Below are 18,836 nucleotides of genomic sequence, written 5' to 3' on the forward strand. Positions count from 1 at the left end.
TAGCTATTCACGTACCTGTTACTAGAGATGGAATCCTACTAGCATGGGGGTATCTACTGGCTCTTTTTCCTGTTGATATCTCTAAAATGGAGGGTCTTTCACAATGGAAAGCATTAATATTGGACTTGTAAACGGAATGGAAAGTCATAGCCATAGGGCCAGGAAATAATATGTAAATTAAAACTGCTGTTATAATGCAGATAGAGAAGGAACTCATTTTTAGAGAGCTTGGAAAATAACCACGACATTCCTATGTATTTTCATTGCACTGTGATTAAATACACCATAGCATTAAAGACTGGAAATTAATCTGGCCTCCACTATGTGAGAACTGTAATTGCTCAGTACCAGCAATTTTACAATGTGTTGTCTTTATTTGAAATAGCTACTAGGAAGAATTCTAAAAGCCTGTAGTGTAACAATAATAATATCATTTTAAAATTCACTCTAAAATCTCTCTGCATTATGAGTGAAAATATTTAATATCAAAGCAGATTTTTTTCCTATTTTCCAAAAAAGAAATAATAATTTGTCCTTGTCTTGCATTTAAAAAAAATAATAAAAATAAACAAGGAGCTTTGCTTGTACCTTTTTCCTTTATTTCCATGTGTTTGTGCCACAAAGTGGGAGGCTGATACAATGTCAACAGCATCCTAATGCTCGTAAGGACAAGCAAATTCCTAGTAATAAAGTTGCTTATCCTTTTCCAAATTAGAAGATGCAGGACTTGGCTCCTAAATGAATGCAGTAGAGATATGACATCAAGTATATGTTGATCGAACTGAATGTAGACTATGTGGTGACTGAGAGAAAAGCTCTGTCCCCCAGCAAGTCTGTGGGTAAGCCTTGCAGAGTTTCAGGGGACGGGGTTTCCAAACGGTCACCTATCTGCCTGCCAGCACTTGCCAACTCCACAGGAGAGTCGGCAGGAGAAAAGCATACTTCTGCAGCATCCACCCGTGGTGCGGACTGATGCATCAGCTTCAAAATATCTTTGTTTTCAGCCAGTTAGTCAGGAAACGTGGCACTGGGGAGTTAGAGCATCAAGCATACCTTCCCTTCTGGCAATCCTGCTGCAGAGACAGCTGTATCCTGTAGAGGGAGAGAGAATTGGAGTTGTAATTGCTCTGGACACTACAGCAAGATTTGTCACAGCTTGCCTGTCAAAGCCCTTAGATTTCTTCTAGGTAAAAGATGGGCAAGACTGCCCTATATCTACTTCTGTGAAGGAGTTTGAGATTAACAGACAGAAAGCATTAGGCAAGCACTAAGTATGTTTGTCTTTTTGAAATAAAGCACCAAGCAGTTAAAAATATTGAATAGCTATACAAATGAGACTACTTGACAGCCATCTTTGAATGTGCATTGATTTAGACACCTTTGCAGGCATGAAAACAAGGCTCTTGCATTTAGCATTTTGACACATATTTCTTTTTACTGCAATTCACACAAATTGATTGGTCTGTGTGATTTCTGTATTGATCACTGGACCTGACAGGTAATCCTTGCCTTAAGGACTTGTCTATGTTAGATTCCTTTAGTCTTAAAATTTGCTACATGTATATCTGTTGATGAAACATTAATTTTCTGTAAGTGAGAGGGTAGGACCGTTTGGGGTGCATCATGGGCATGATCAGTAATGCTGGCCTGACTGCATGGCTCTGTGCCCTGTGCATTGTCAGTCTGTAGTCTGTTGCAGTGGCTAAACAAGGTGCAGGTAATACAGAACCAAGATTTTTCCTGTTTGCACTCCTGTGGCATTTGGCCCCATCTCTACTCACTAAACAGCTGTCATCCTGACAGGTTTTTATTGTTACGATTTGTTAAGGAATGGAGCACACCCATGTGGTTAATACTCGGGTTTGTACTCTCCAGTGTCAGTTCTCAGTCATCTTTCAGGTGACAGTATTCCTTCCTCCCTGGCCTCTCAGCTGAAGCAGCTAGTGCCTTTTCAGTTTGAATTGCTGATACTTGAGACTCTTCAAATGGGACAGCAAATTAGAGGGTGAGACCACTGCTGACAGATGTGATCTGTAAGGCTGTGTGCTAAAAGATACTCTCTGTGTGCTATGTAAGTCCGTGGACACTTGTCTATATTAAAACTGGAAAGTAAGCAGCCTAACACTGTTGTGGAGAAGGCACTGCACATTAACAATTCATCTAAGGTAATTTTCTTCCCTCCCTGCTGCAAGACGGTCCCTGTAAAATTTGATAGATGGGTCAGACTGTGCCAGTTCATGAATGTGTTCAAACTGCAAAGTGTCATCGGGACAAAAAGCAGCTGAGTATTTTACAGCAGAAAGCATTTGGCCTAAGCATAATACCAAGCTTTTACAACTTTCTTTATCCAAGGTCTCATCCAGATGTAACAACCATTCATTGATGCTCACAAAACTACTAGGATAAAATTCTGTGTAACATATCTCAAATCAATGGAACTGCATCTGCTTTTTAAAGCAAATTACAGCATGCTTTGAAATGTTTTCCTTGAAGTATTTGCAACCCTGACACCATAACAGAGTTAGTTCTGGCAAGAGAGAAGCAGCAAGCCACCAGGGACAAAAGCAAGACATTTAATATCTCTTATAAAAGCAAAGAAGTAAACAAGTTGCAGAGTTGGCAAAGGATAAATACAAAGTTTAAAACTCACTGAAGGGGACATTTCTTCCTCCCCGCTCTCCTTTTGAAAGTCAGCGTCCCTCAGCATGACTTATGTGTGCTGCGGGCAGACAACGAAGCAGAGCGCTGGGCTCCCAGCAGAGCGCTGCCTGACCACTGAAGGCAACCGCCATACCGTGCAAGCAACAATATGGAGGGGAAGGCAGCAAGGGAAAGCTCACACGTGCCGAAGTTCATTGGTTAGCTGTGGTTGGCAACTGCTGCCAGAAAGGGCTCCTTCAAGATGTGGTATGTAAAACAGCAATCTTCAAGCATGCCCATTTCAGTTGCATGGGTTCTTTCTTCCAACAGAGGAACTTACCTTCAGCAGCCAGTAGTTAGTAGGACCTATTACTGGGAACCATTACTGGCAGGAGAGCAGCTTCTGCATGTCAGTGGGGCCTCAGGCCATCCTGGTGACCTCTGCCCAGCTTAGGCATCAGAACTGAGTGAAACATCAAGGACCAACTCTGAGAGTGCAGTGATGCCAGTATCAACAAACCAGCTGTAGAAACATCTGTTTAATATTCTGTATTCATTACAAAGTCTTGCTACACCACAGCCCATTGTAGTCAGCTGCAGGCACAATCCAAGGTCGCTGTGACACAACCTATAAATCTCTGCTTAACCATTTCTAGTCTGCTAAAGTTTCTTGCTTCCCTTCCACTTTTCCACAGCCTAAACGCCACTTGATCACTGTCCTGTGCACTGCCTGGCTTTAACCACTGTGTACCAGGGGTCTCCCAGCAGGAAGCCACTCATGCACCAGCTCATCCTCCTCCAATGGGAATGCTACCTGCAGATAAGCAGAGGCTTGTGATTAAACCAGCATGATGTTCTCCAAAGCAAGGCATAGAGTGTAAGCGCAGAGAACGCAGAGCTGCTGGCTTCTGGAAAGTGAATTGCTTGTAGATTTGCAGGGCACCACACAAAATGCACCAAAAGGCCAGTGTTCAACCACTTCACCTAGCTGTGCTTGCACTCAGTTTGCATTTCTGACAAGGGCAGATGTGTGAAATATGCTGGGGTGTTAAATGCCCCCTGGGCAGCTGCAGATCAAGCTGGCTTCAGGCACTTACGTACTTCAAGAAATTGCATGTCTGCATTCACCTCATGTCGCTGGTCCTGCGGCTCAGGCTGCCTGCAGAGCTGGGAAGTAAGGACAGCTGTAAAGTTGTGCCTGTGACCCAGAACTGCAACAAGAACGCCATCAGCTCATTTTGTATGAGACTAGGTGAGAGAACAGTCACCATTAGTTTAAATTACATCTTGGTAAGCAAAAGGATTTGCATCCCATTATCAAGAAAATGCTGGAGCCATTCGGGCCCTTTTTGTTGCAGTTGCTGCCTTTTATTGGTTTGAAATTACAGTTAGGAAGGGCTCATTTCTGCCTTACTAGCTAGGATTGACTTTTCATTCTGTGTTAATATGCTGGCTAGTTCAAAGAAGTCTGGGTGTAAGTGCTAAGAAATAGGAATAAAATCATAAAGCCCCAATTTATTTCAACAATGCCTTGATCACGCATATAATTGCAACAGAAAACAATCAAAAAGCAGTTTCTTTCTCTGGTTGTTTTGTGTGGCTTAAAACTCAGAAAATATGAGGTATATCCCATACACTCAGAAAAGCTTCTAGTAACGCCTGAAAACAGAAGAGCAGAATTGTAAAAAGCTAGGAAACTGGAATATAAATTATATCTCTCTCTCTTCTGCTAAAGCTCTACCTCATCACAATCACATGCTTAAATTACCAAGGCATCATAACGGTAAATGTCAAGACAAATGCTTTAGAAATGTCCTTCCCTGTATTATTTATATCACCATGGACTATTAAAATTAAAGGGCTCTTTAAAACGTAACTGATTTTTCATTATTTATCTGCTGTTGCCGTTGTTCACTTCCTCGGATGCAAGTAGTAAATGCCCAGAGGTGTGTTTTGTATCTATATAAATGTATATTAGATGCTTTGCCTCTCGCCTTTTAGAAATAGCACAAATGCAGCTGTGTTTGTGCATCTATAATTTCAGGACATGAGCCAGCCTCTCAAAGAAGCTTCCTGCTGGCAGCCTACACTTTACTGTCTTCTGCAGAGTTCTGTAAAATATCCGATATTAGTGACCAGAGTGCGTGAGGCGACAAATGCTGCGGATGGCTGATGTGCTCTGTCCTGGAAATTCCTATCTCAAATTATTCAGAGACAAGAGGTGTCATTCGGTGTCTTGAACCTGCTGTGGCCGGCCAGTTGCGGCTACAACCTCTGCGTGTGTGTGTGTGTGCGCTCGTGTGTTTGCACGTACACACAGGGAATAAGGACTCTGGTGAGGACTCCTACAACTGTGCCGGTACTAAACAAGCTGGCCTGAGGCGGCCGTCACCCTCACATAGAATTAGTCCTTTCTACAGGGGGAATAATGCGGTTTCCTTACTTGACACCTATCATAAACTAAGAATGCAATGTTTGCTGTGAGAGCTGCTTAATTTTATGCTTATGTTCACTTCAGGACAGCAGAAATTAACTAATTGTGTTAAGACTTCAGATTATGTTTATGTGAAATATTATGCCACAAACAAATTGAATCCACCTACCTCTCTGCTGGCCTCTTACCAATAGTATAAGAATGAAATATGAAATAGTATAAACCAATTATCTTTTTTTTAAGGAAAGCTCTTTGAGCAGATTATGCAAGATACATGGAAGGAGTCTTCCTCCCCAATGCATGTCATCTAGTACATAATAAATGCAGAATGTTTAACAAATTAATACCATCTTCGTCTAGAAGAAATACCTGTAACCATTGTGTGTGCATTCATTGTATCTCACAGTTCCCATTCCCAAAGCAGCGGTTTGGATGGAAACACGAGCTTCGTTTGAAAGCAGTGGAGCCCTGAAACTTGCATTTCTTTTGCCAGCATTGGGACTGTTTCAGTCAGAAACAGGCTGGATTTATGGCGAGCGCTCTTGCAGCAGGAAGCGCCGAACAGAATGACCCTCCAGCAGCGTTCATACAGATATATGAACATATACAACAGGGTGAGTGTGCCCGGGTGCCAGCTGGTCAGTGAGCTCTACCCAGGCGAGCGCAGCACGAGGAAGTAGTGTGAACTGGCCTTCATGGTGCCGGACAGGGGTGTGGGACCATGGTTAGGGTGGCCAAGGCAGAAATACCTCTGTTGACTTGCCCTGGGCCAAACAGGACCCTAGCAGCAGCCAGAAAAAATCATATAATCATAGACTCAAAGAATGGTTTGGGTTGGAAGGGACTTTAAAGGTCATCTAGTTCCACCCCCCCTGCCATGGGCAGGGAAACCTTCCACTAGACCAGGTTGCTCAAAGTCAAGTCCAACCTGGCCTTGAACACCGAGGGGGGGGGGCACCCCCAGCCTCTCTGGACAACCTGTTCCAGCTTCTCATCACCTTCACAATAAAGAATTTCTTCCTAATATCTAATCTAAATCTACCCTCTCTCAGTTTAAAATTTTTACCCCTCGTCCTGTCACTTCACCCCCTGATAAAAAGCCTCTCCCTATCTTTTCTGTAGGCCCCCTTTAAGTACTGGAAAGCTGCTATAAGGTCTCCATGGAGTCTTCTCTTCTCTAGGCTGAACAACCCCAACTCTGTCAGCCTGTCCTCATAGGGGAGGGTGCTCCAGCCCCCTGATCACCTTTGTGGCCCTCCTCTGGACCTGCTCTAACAGGTCCATGTCTTTCTTATGCTGGGAACCCCAGAGCTGAACACAGTACTCCATGTGGGGTCTGACGAGCAGAGTAGAGGGGGAAAAACACCTCCCTTGACCTGCTGGCCATGCTTCTTTTGATGCAGCCCAGGATGCAATTGGCTTTCTGGGCTGTGAGTGCACATTGCTGGCTCATGTCCAGCTTTTCATTCACTAATAGTCCCAAGTCCTTCTCTGCAGGGCTGCTCTCAGTCCCCTCATCGCCCAGCCTGTATCCCTGTCTGGGATTGCCCTGACCCAGGTGCAGGACCTTGCACTTGGCCTTATTGAACTTCATGAGATTCGCATGGGCCCACTTCTCTAGCCTGTCAGGGTCCCTCTGGATGGCATCCCCTCCCTCTAGAGTACCAAACACTCCACTCAGTTTGGTGTTAGTTTGGTGTTATCTGCAAACTTGCTGAGGATACGCTCAATCCCACCATCCATGCCTTAGGCAAAGGTGTTAAATAATACTGGTCCCATTACAGACCCCTGAGGGACCCCACTTGTTAATGGTCTCCACCAGACATTGAGCTGTGACTGCAACACTTTGAGTGTGACCATCCAGCCAACCATCCTTATCCACCAAGTGGCCTACCAGTCGAATCCATGTCTTTCCATTTTAGAGATGAGGGTGTTGTGTGGGGCAGTATCAAATGCTATGCACAAGTCCAGGTAGATGATGTCAGTTGCTCTTCCCTTATCCACCAATGCTGTAACCCTGTTGTAGAAGGCCACCAAATTTGTCAGGCACAATTTGCCCTTAGAGAAGCCATGATGGCTCTCACCAAACACTATATTTTCACTAAGAAAGCCCAAAGCCAGATTTGGCCAGAACTTAAATATTTCATTTCACTTCAGTCTCTAACAGCCTCTGATGTCCATGCTGCTATTCTACAGGACTCAGGACAAGTTCCCTCCTGATTAAGAAACAGAACAGACTGAGAACAACAGCGTACACCAAGATAAAAGCACAAGTGTATTTTTGGAGCTGCAGGGACCCTAACTCTGTAATGGCGACAGGCAAGGAGCGGTAAGCATGAGAGAGGCGCTGTCTGGCGTTCAAAACAAACACAAATATTTTCCATATGTCCATTTGCAGTGCTGCAGGCGGCACGGTCCTGGGCCACACAGCCGTGCCGTGCTGTGCCCAGCATCTCTGCTTCTGCAAGGGATGCAGAGCAGCAGCTGTGACACTGTGAGCACCTGAGGTACGTACCAGGCAGGAGGGGGCTGTCAGTGGTGTGACTCTTGTGCTCAGCATGTGAGGAGGGGAGGGCAACAACAGGAGTGGGTGCCATGGGCAAGGAGCGGCTGGCTACCGCCCTGGGCAAGGGGGAGAGAGGCAGCCAACAGAGATGAGAACTGTACTCTGCATCCATTGATAACTTCTGAAAGCATAAAGTTCTTGTGTTTATATACTAAGTACCCCATTGGTTATTAATTTAATTGATTTTTTTTTTTAAATTCAGAACATTTTATGGCTATGGTGATTTATGGTCTTTTCCCCTCAGTACACTGCATAATGAAGCTTGCAAAACCTTCAGCCTGTTGGGACATGTTGTATTTAATCCTGGCACCCAAGATACGTAGTTTGATGTATTATCGGAATCTTTTGCCATGCCGAGAAGAGCACCTAAGCATTGGTGTGCTTGTTGTTTGTGTTTCATGTATGTTCTAGTGCATTGGCTTTGCACTAGAATGGCTATCAATGACAGCATTGTACAATGCCACAGATCAGCATCAACTGATGCATGGTGCCTCATGGTACCAGAGATTGAACCAAAGGGCTACTGAGGAGTGTCACAGCCTTAAAAAAACGGTGTGGCCGAACCTAGAATTTGTTTTGTTTTGTTTTGATATCTGTTGTTTAAAGCAGGCTCCCCAGTATTTCTCTGATAAAAACATCGTCTTCTGGCATGGTTATAAAATTACCTTAGTTGAAGGGTAAACCCAATGACTGTGAGTCTAACATCAACGCTAGGAAATCATACCTTGGCTTACAGCTACTGATGTTGCTCTGTGATTGGGGTATGTGATGGGTTGACCCTGGCTGGACACCAGGTGCCCACCAAAGCTGCTCTATCACTCCCCTCTTCAACAGGACAGGGGAGAGAAAAATATATCAAAAGGCTCGTGGGTTGAGATAAGGACAGTTACTGTCATGGCAAAAGAGACTCAGCTTGGTGAAATTAGTTTAATTTATTATCAATCAAATCAGCGTAGGAGAGGATAAAAAAACCTCCCTGAAACTTAAAACACCTTCCCCCCACTCCCCTCTTCCCGGGCTCGACTTTATTCCTGAATTCTCTGCCTCCTCCCCCTGAGCGGCACAGTGGGACGGGGAATGGGTGTTGGGGTCAGTTCATCACACGTTATTTCTGCCGCTCCTGCCTCCTCGGGGGTAGGACTCCTCACACTCTTCCCCTGCACCAGCAGGGGGTCCCTCTCGCTATGACAGACTGTATCGGCATAAAGCCACTACCTGGAGAACAGGAGCTCAGGGAAGACAACTATTAGACATGGATATATTGGCAGAGTGTTCCTCTGGCAAGTATATGTTTGCTGAGGATTTGTGTCAGCTCAGGAAGAGAATTTATGCCTGCAGCAGAAAGGCTGGACATAGGTGGCTGGCTTTATAGTTTCAGTGTATCCAGACACCATACAAACCACAATACAAAAGGCAATGTAGATACAGTTGTGTAAACCACGCCTTAAAGGATTCTCTGCTTTCGCCTGTAACTCTTCATGCCCATGCTATGTGGGAGCATTGCTGCCTGAATCCTCATGTTGTGGTACCTTGCCAATACACAGTGATGTAACCTCATGCAACTTCATTATGCAGTGACACAAATACCATGCATCTGAAGCACTACTTTCAAGAAAAATAGCTTCCACCAGTAAAAATAATGCTTAAATCAACACAAACACGGGTTTTTTGGTAGTAAGGTGGCTTCATGTCACCAACTCTTCTGAATTAGCATGTCTGGAAATGAAGCAGAATGAATTCTGGTATCTTCAGTTGCATACTGGTCTCTTCTCCCTGGTAACAGATGATAGGACGAGGGGGAATGGTTTGAAGCTGCTCCAGGGCAGGTTTAGGCTAGACATTAGGAAAAACTTCTTCACCGAAAGGGTTGTCAGGCTCTGGAATGGGCTGCCCAGGGAGGTGGTAGAGTCCTCATCCCTGGAGGTATTTAAAAGAAGGATAGATGAGGTGCTTAGGGACATGGTTTAGTGGTGGGATGGCAGAGTTAGGTTAAAGATTGGACTCGATGATCTCAAAGGTCTTTTCCAACCAAAGTGATTCTATGATTCTATGATTCTATACTGTTACAGTGTAGACAAGTGTAGTTACTTTATACCTCAGGAGATGTGCCTAAAAGCAGGACCTCATATACCAACCTAGAAACAGCAGAACCACGTGTCAGTCCCTCAGGCTTTTCCCTGCATTGTGGCTGTAACGCATAGTGAAGCAAGGTGAACGTGGGATAGAGCACCGCCGTTACAGCGGCCCTGCCAGCAGTGCTGACCGTCTGGCCCCACCAGTGTTTGGGTTCAGGTGAGAGGCGTATTTTTGACGCAACGCTCCCGATCATCTCTGTAGCCCGTGTTGCATTTTGCATCAGGGGCTGATTTTGGAGCACAGGGACTAGATTCTGTTGAGTGAAATTAAACTGGAAAATGTTCTGCAGAAGTGCACCTAAGGTGCTCAGAGCTCAAAAGACAGGGGACCCAAATGAACGTGGTTTGAATTGACAAAAACTGGAATATGCATACTGTGCATGTCAGATCCTCAGCATCCACTGTGTGTGTAGAGCATCTGCTCTACAGATTCTCAGTTTACTTGCCCTTGCCATGCAGATGTAACCGTACCTGATTTTTAAAAGGAGTTGAGAGGACCTACAGAAAATCATCATCCTAATTTTTTCTTTCATCTTTCCCATATATGAAATGGACCAAGTGAAATTTTTGCTCCTTCACAGACTATGATTATTAATGAATTAGTCCTTACACTATATCACTACACGTGACATGTCACTGCTGTAAATGTACTGATAACTGTGAGGGAAAGGTACTATTTTATCCTATAGCTTCTAAAATATTTCATAACTTACATAACTGGTAAACACTTAAATTGTTGCTGAAAATGCAGCCACTTTAGAGTGGAATGTGTCAGCTCAGTCAGCATACAAAATTACAACATAAGTATAGGAAGAAGGGGAAAAAATGGGAATTGTATGAAGAATCCCATTTCTAGGTTAAAAAATCAGCATATTGCAACCCAAATTGGATTTGGACTAGTATTTGCCTCTGCTTTTATGATAAGATTCAATGTAATTTTTAAGTACTCAGGATCTTCCTGTCTATATTTCGTGGGAAATACAGCCTGGAAATGCTCTAACTCAGTAAACTGTGAAGCAGGGGCAGAAGTCCTAGAGAAAAATGGTGTCTGCAGTAGAGCAAAAAGAGTGATCGTAACATCCTTGGTATTTTTGCTCCCTGCATTTTCTAAAATTTGAGATACTGGTTAATGTAAGGACTTATATTGATAAGTAAATGTTAAACAGTGTTTGGAGAAAGTGGGATGTTAATTAGTTACAGAAAAATATGCTGCATTTCCAACAGTTCATACTAGAACTTTTTTCCTTAAGCAGAAGCAAACAGGAAGCATAACTCTTTCAGTGTCACCACTGATTCAGATTTGATTCAAGTAGGAAAGAAAAGTCTGTAATAAAAAAAAAAATATTCAAACCCCCTCTTTCCTTCCTGGAACAGGAAATGTAAAAATAGGAATAGTCTGCTTCAAATCCTGCTAAAAGAGGTGAGAATATCTAATTTTTTTGCCAAAAAAAAGGCTCTAGCTTGGTTTTGAAAAGTCAAGTACAATGACCTAACCAGTTTCAGATATGAATACGCAGCATATTAAAAAAGCTCTTTTGGAAGTCACACTGAAAACACTAAAGCACACAGAGATCCTAAATACCTTGATTTTCAAGACCACAAGCTACAAACCAATGTGAATCAATTCAAACAATCTGTGAACTATGAACCACTATCGATCCATAAAATTTGAGAGTACAGGCAATGGAATACTTGCTGACTTCCGACTGTTGGAAGCCAGCGAGCAGTATCAGTACTCCAGTTTAAATCTCCAGATAAAATGGCTGTGATTATAACATGCAATTTAATTTTCCTAAAATCACAGCATTTTATTAACTAGGTATCAGGTGCTTTATTTATTGAGCTCCTAACCGACAAACACTAGCAGTATATAAAATGTACCAGGGACTCCCCACTTTTTCTTCTGTTTTTTCCCCTGAAAACTATTTGGCTTGTTGATTACAGAAGGTCGAGAATTGCTTTTCTTACGGACCGGGTTTGGGCTTTATTATTGATTCTCAATTAGAAAATTTCTGTCCCAGCTCCCTCTTTCTCTTGGTCAGCTTAAAGCCACAGTTTCAAAAATGGAATCCTTATTTTTTCATGTGTTGAAGAGAAGCTTCATGTTCAGAAGAGTCACTGATCCAAGTAGGTAAGCCTCAAATACTGTGCAGTTGAAACCCCAGGCGTCTTGAAGTGGGAGCCTCAGAGTTAAAAATCTCCTTCTGCTGGAGTCATGAGAATCACTGTGTTTGGACAACCATTACCATTTCTCAAGATAAGGAGGCAGGAGAGGAGTTTTGAATCTTTCAGGTCTGAGGTGTGGCCAGCAACTTGACTAAAGAAGCAGTCACATTTGGGGGAACTTGAACAGATGGACCTCTCCCAAAATGCTGCAGCCAACTCTCCTCCCATCTAGAGCAGGGAGGTTTCTTTCAGAACGCTTTCTTGGTTGCATCCAACAGCCTGCGCTCACCTCCTTCTGCAAATACGATCTACATGATTAGCTGGAGCTGAGTCAACACCCCCAGACTCGGGCACAGGATACAGGAGAATTTTATTACGAGTTGGGTTTCCTGGAGGGAAGTCCAGCTAAAGAGGAGGCTCGCATTCTCCCCAGTCTATTGTTCGGTCAGACTTGGACCCTGGCCTTTTCTGTTTATTTATTCAGATAGCCCATCTCCTTTCATACCACTCTGTATGTGTACAGTAAACACTGGAAGCTCATTGTCGTGGTAATAACACGTTGCAGCTACAAGAATCCACATCTTCCCAGGGCAGCTGGTAATCTTGGTTCCTTCTGCCCTCTTTTCCCTGCTGCCCGGCTCCTGCAGGAAGGTAGGTGCAGGCAGTCTGTAGCCTGTGCATACAGACTGCCATTCCCCTGAGCACTGCTGCATACTGCAGCTTTCATCAGATGTCAGCAAAGTGTCTTTTTCAAGGGTAATAGAGGTAACAGAAGATTTCATTGCTTGAACTTATATATTTATAACAGAGAAAGACCTTTTTTTTGGGTTAATTTTATGAGCCCTGTGCGTAGAGAAGGGGACAATGTGGAATCAGTTTACGGCTAGTTAGAATTGACTCCACTGACTTTGCAGTTCAGGCTACATATTTGGCAGTAACATGTGCCATCCTTGTGCCATGGAGTTTTCCCAGCAAGATATCTGCCTGTTGCAGACTTTGGAAAACATAGATGTGAAAATAAATTCAAACACATCTCAACTGTAGAGCAGGAGTGACTGAAGTGCAGGGAGCACCTCTTACTAGCTTTAACTTAGCTAGTACAAGTGAAAATAGTGTTGGAGATGACAGAGAAGTCATCTTTCCATACGCTTTTCTTGTTCCTATGGTCCACCCAAGGCATCTACTTTTAGCTATTGTTGGAGACAGAAAACTGGGCTAAAGGGACCCATTCTGGCCATTAATACCTTACATTGCCTAGTAATCAAATGCAAGCTGGCTGGGGTCCCTGCTAGCCTGCCTGAGCTGAGATTTATGCAATCAGACAGGCTCCCTATTTCCAGTTGTACAATTAGACTAAGCAAGCATCTCTCAGCGGTAGAACTACTAATTTTTAAACAGATTGCTCATTTGTGGTGAAAATGGATTTGTCAGACAACATGTTGCTGCACTTGCTTTTGCCTCTTACTTCCAAAATCCCCAGCCTAGGACAGGGAGAACATCACCTCTCCCTCACTGAGCAACCCCATATGCTAGGTATGGACGACTACAGAGTCCCTTCATGAGGCACGTTCCCTAGCTGCAGGTGAACACCACAGTCTGTTGCTCTTTGCATGCGTGCCCCATTTGTAGACCTCCTGGCCCGTGATGTAATGCAGTGCTAGCTCACGCATTGCTTTACTGGGGTCACGTTAAAGCTCTTTTTTTCCACGGTTCAGGACTGTGCCTTTCCTTAGCCATGACCTAGCAGATGCACTCTCTACTGCAGAGGGAGGATGTGAGAGAGGACGCCTGCCCAGGGCATGGTGCACATGGATCCGGTGAATAATAATCCAGAGTAAATTATGGTTTACTTGGAATGTTTTTGCCATTTTGATTTCACGTGTTTCAGCAAAATGGTGGGGAAGGGAAGGAGGGAGAGAGGGAGGGAAGACACAGGGGCAGGCTGTTTTATTTGTTGATTTTTTTTGGTTGCAAAGCCCAAGTGTTTGCACTGTGTCTATTCTAATGAGTTGGCACTGCACACACACACACAAAATCTTGGATTTCCTTTATGAATGGCTGAAATTCCAGTCTTGCCTCGCAGAAGGGTAAGTTCCACATAAAGAAGAGTCTCTTAGGAGAGTTTTTGAAAATAAATCAAAAACCTGAGAGACTGAGAAAAATTCTGAGAATTGGAGATGTGTCAAACTGATTTGCCCACATTGGTACAGATAGGATATCACTCTCTTGCACAGAAACGCAGAGCCCTAGACACAGAGTCCACAGCTGGTGTTCAAACACCCATGTTAGCTCTCTGGAGGAGAGTGTTTCTGTACACACAGCCATTTGGCCACCATACAGCATCTCTCGTAAGCAATATGAACATGTCCATATGGGATTCTCTAGTTAAATACATTTATTCTGGCAGTCACAAGCTGCATTCCACAAGCACACAGGCCCTACTGGCTTCCAAAGACTCATCCTATGCAGAAGATAGATAACACAGCCTGCACCTTCAGTTAAGCAGCACTTTTAGCATCTTCTATCCTTCCTCCCGCTTTATGGTGCCTTTGCGGCACAAAGGCTTTATCTGATAACAATAGATAATTTGGGATCAGAGGTATCTGATAACATGGAGGAATACTCCTTCACTTTACCATGCACATAACTACCACAAGCTGTGCATATTCTGGGTATTTGCATTTTACTCTGTATATTTAAATGCAGTCCACCTTTCAAATGCCCCCATTTGTCCACCAAGCCTTCTCAGCTGCTCTAGTTTAATCCTATAGTATAGCCTCACCGTATGTGTCACATCTATGCCAGAAGTCACTGACACTCCCATGCCAAATGAGAACATCTATTCAAGGAGTTTAACTAGTCACGAAAGAGGGATGTAGTTAACAGAGTTATAACTCTCTAATTCTGCCAGTCCTTTTCTCTGTGTAGATAAACTCTGAATGGCCAAGGGTTTTCTTCTCCTCCCTGAAGCCCCCCAGCCTTCTCCCCCACAGCACAACACCGTTCCCGGACAGACAAAATAAGATCCTTTAGCTACTAAAGGCATCTTCCAGTTTGGCTCAACCTCAGCACTGCTACATCTGGAAGAAATGACCTGGCATTTACAGTGGGAGTCAAAAGCAGCCAAGTAAATAAGCACTGAGCTGTGAACCCGTAAATTCAGACTGGGGCACCTGGCTGCATTCTGTCATTCCTCCCTTTAATCGGGGAAGGCAGGGTCAGCCCTGGGAGGTGAGGCTAAGTTGTCAGCGACTGCGCCAAATCAGCGGCATATGCCACGCGACAGCAAATGAGAAACCTGCCCCAAGGGGAAAAGCCATGTCTGCTGATCATCCCACCAACTGTGGGATGGCTGGGAGGGTTCAAGTCTCTCCCACATTCTTTCAAATATAAATATAGGCAGAGCCACTGTGGTTGCTTTGGGTGAAACACATGATTTCTTCTTGGCCCCTGACTAAACTATTTCTTGTGCCAGTCAGCTCAGGAGGTGAACATGTCCTTCTGCTGCATCCACACAGATTCATTGACTTCAGCTGGCTCCAAGAGCTACATCAAAGTGACAGTGCTGAATATATGTAGGTGTTTTAAGGAGAAAAGCCTACTTTTTCTGACTAAGAGAGCTCTAGCCCTGGTAGCAGCTTTCACGGCATCAGAGTGCTTCTGTCCCACAGAGCGTAAGCATGGTCAGCGAGTGAGGTTTAGGAAGTAAAAAAAAAGACAGACTGAAAACCAGCAGATGAATCACAATAAGCCAGGGATGAATAAAGGAAGGCACCTTAGAAACCTCCTGTAATTAGAACAGCGTGATTTGGCATCCATTCACCAATACGAGTCATCTAACACCTAGTGATTCACTTGTTTTGCCAGAAGAAAGATGTCTTACACCACGTGCGTACTCTTTTGGGTGTGCAGCTTTGAAAGACAATATAACGCAAAGCTGGTGCCAACAGACAGCTGATACATGAAATATCAGACCTCTCTGCAGCTGGTAACTGAGCCGTTGGTCACCTTGCCAAAATTACCTACTGCGGTGACCTCTTCACTGGCACAGCCTACACATCCTAAATGACCTGAAAGTGAGCCCCACGGAGCAGGCTCACAACAAGGCAGCACACATGGCAGGGAAGCTTGTGGTGCTGCTTTCGGGGCTTTCCTCACACTAAGGGCACACTCGGAGCTTCTCCTGGGCTCTTAGGCTGGTATCACCTTGTGATTCACACAACAGTGCGTCCAGTTCCCTTTTTCCAATGCCATCAACAGAACAGTCAGGTGAAGCTCCCTGTGGGGACTGAGGGTGGTGTCATTTCTGTAACCCAGTTCATATCCTGACCCAATTTGCTGTGCAGTCAAATAGATATTTGGTGGCACGAGGGAGGGATGGTGCTGGGCAGAGCTAATGGCCAAAGACAGTGTGAGTGTGAGAGGGCCTTTTCTTTTTCAGTGGCAATCACAGCTAATTTTGGCGAAACTATAATGTGGGAAACTGCAGTAACACAAAGACAGGCTGAGAGCTCTGGTGATAAGTAGAGGAGGACAGGCCAAGAGAGGGATGGAAAGTAAAAGGTATTGCTTTCAACGTGAGAAGCGAGTGCAATGACATTTGTAGCACTGTTCTGCATAGATGTGAGTGAGGATTATATTTTTGAAAGCTGGTGGAAAAGGTATCACAGTATTTTTGATATGAAGTGACTAAAGCCAGGCTAAGATATAATGCTCCGTCAGTAAGTAAGGACATTGTTTGAAAGAGGACTCACAGAAATTATCTGCAAAATTTAGATATTGCCTGAATATGAGGACCTAGAGAAAGAAAGGTCTCAGTTAAAAACAATGCCCAAATAAATGTGTATAGGCTGGCACACACACACACATTTATAGTATAGTATAGTAAACTGGAAAAGGAAGAGATAGGACTGGAGTAGAGAGTACAACCATGCACTGGTAGTTAAAATTGGTTTTGTGTATGTGAAATTACCTGGAGACAAAATGAAGGAGAAGAAAAGTGACCAAAAAGAAAAGGCCCTCGGTTAAGAAGCTGAAGGTGGATACAATGACGAAGCAGTTACAGAGGTAGAAGAAACCAGAAGACGACCATCAAGGAAAACAAAAGGTAAAAGGACAGCTGTGTGTTTCAAAAACAGCTGACCCATCAGAGAAGATGAGAACTGCTCTGAGGGTTGACTGAAACACGGCATTTAAAAAATGTGACATACTACTCTGATGCCTAAGGTATAGAAACTGGATTGGAGAGGGTTTAGGATGGATATATAGGATTCTGAGTAATGAATTTAAACATTCAGTTTACTGACCTTGGGGATGAAAGGCGAGAGGGAAATGGAGCGGATGGAGATGCTGGAGAGAAAAAAGAAGTCAGGAACGGGATGGGTAGAATTAAAGCAGGAGGATGGAAAGAAGGGTCTGTTCTGCTTGCTTGTGTCCTTTGGAAATGTATATTATGGTTTCTAGCAGAGGTCAGTATAAGGAAGACTCGTTGCCACTGCCTTTGCCTGGCTGTGATTTGTGGTGTGACTGTGAAGTATCACACACAAACATGCTTTAGTTCTTTTCTTCATTTAGATCTTCTCTCCCATGGGCTAGTTTGTTTCTCTTCTCAGAGGTTTGCCAGTGACATGATGAACAGTGCTCTACAGAGCAGGAAGCTTTAGAAACACAGAAATTAGAGATGGAAAATTCCTCTGCAAAAGATCAGCTAGCCCACTGCGCTTGGTAGGCCAAGGGGTGCACACTAGCGTTGTGCTTATTTAAAGCACCACAAGAAGGCTCCCAGAGCAACTGCCCCACCAGGAAGAGGATCTTACAGCCAAGCCATTATAACAGTACTCACCCTCATCCTTTGCCTCATTTCATCCCAGTTTCTCCTTCCTCACCATAATAGTGCTCTCACTTCTGCAAACCTAAGTAGTTTTTCTCCCACGGTGCTTACTTGTTGCAGCTTTGTGTCCTACACACTGTGCACAGCTGTATTTAGCTCTTTCAACTCGTATGATACTGTCTCTAAATCAATCCTCATCACTTCTACTTTTTTAAAAAATTAATTCCTTTATGTTTGCTGGCATCTTTTTGATGAGAAGATGTTCCAGACTGACTGCAGTATTCCAGGGGGTTTACACTACAATGCCACTAACAGAGGCCTTTGTTACAGTTTCTGTTTATGAACTCTACTATCCCATTGTCTTGTTTCTGGCTTTTTCCCCCCTCCTGTCATCTCAAATTACAGGCATGTCTAATTCACTGTCTGCTCTCCTGCTATTTTAGGTCTCTTTCACCGTTACAGCTTCTGAGAATCCTTCCTCCCAATGAATGGCTGTGATTTGAATTATTTTTCACCAGATGTAGCATAGCTGCATTTTTCCCTGTGGAATTACATTTTGTTTCCTGAATATCATTTGTGTCAGAGCTTTGACTTGTAAAATTAATAGAATAATGTACCCTCAACTCCACAGCTTGGAGTTGTTTCCTTCCCTTCCCCTCCCCAAGCTTGAAACCATGAAAAAGAATATTAAAAGAAAACTAAAGAAAATTTTTTTGTGTGTGTTCTCTTTGCAGGAGTTGTTTAAGCTTCATAGCATTACTGATACATGGAATTTTCTCACTACAGTCCCAAGAGAAAGGTGAACTGCGCTGTTAAATAGTTTGCACAGCGTCACTGAAGACTGCCAGGCCTGTCCTCACTGTCCTCGCTGGGATAGGAGGTTGCTGCTCCCAGCTTATCTCCAGCCGTCCGCCCCACAGTCCTTGCTAGAATCTGCAAGGTAACTTCAGATGTAGCTACTGCCTAATCCTGTGCTGTCAGAATCATCCGCTTTAGCTGAAGTCAATTTTTTCTTGCTTGTTTGTGTGTCTTCTCCCTCTCATTGGGCAGCTGGAGCAAAAACCT

This window comes from Egretta garzetta, unplaced genomic scaffold (genome assembly GCF_000687185.1).
Source record: "Egretta garzetta isolate BGI_Z169 unplaced genomic scaffold, ASM68718v1 scaffold329, whole genome shotgun sequence".
Lineage (NCBI taxonomy): Eukaryota > Metazoa > Chordata > Aves > Pelecaniformes > Ardeidae > Egretta > Egretta garzetta.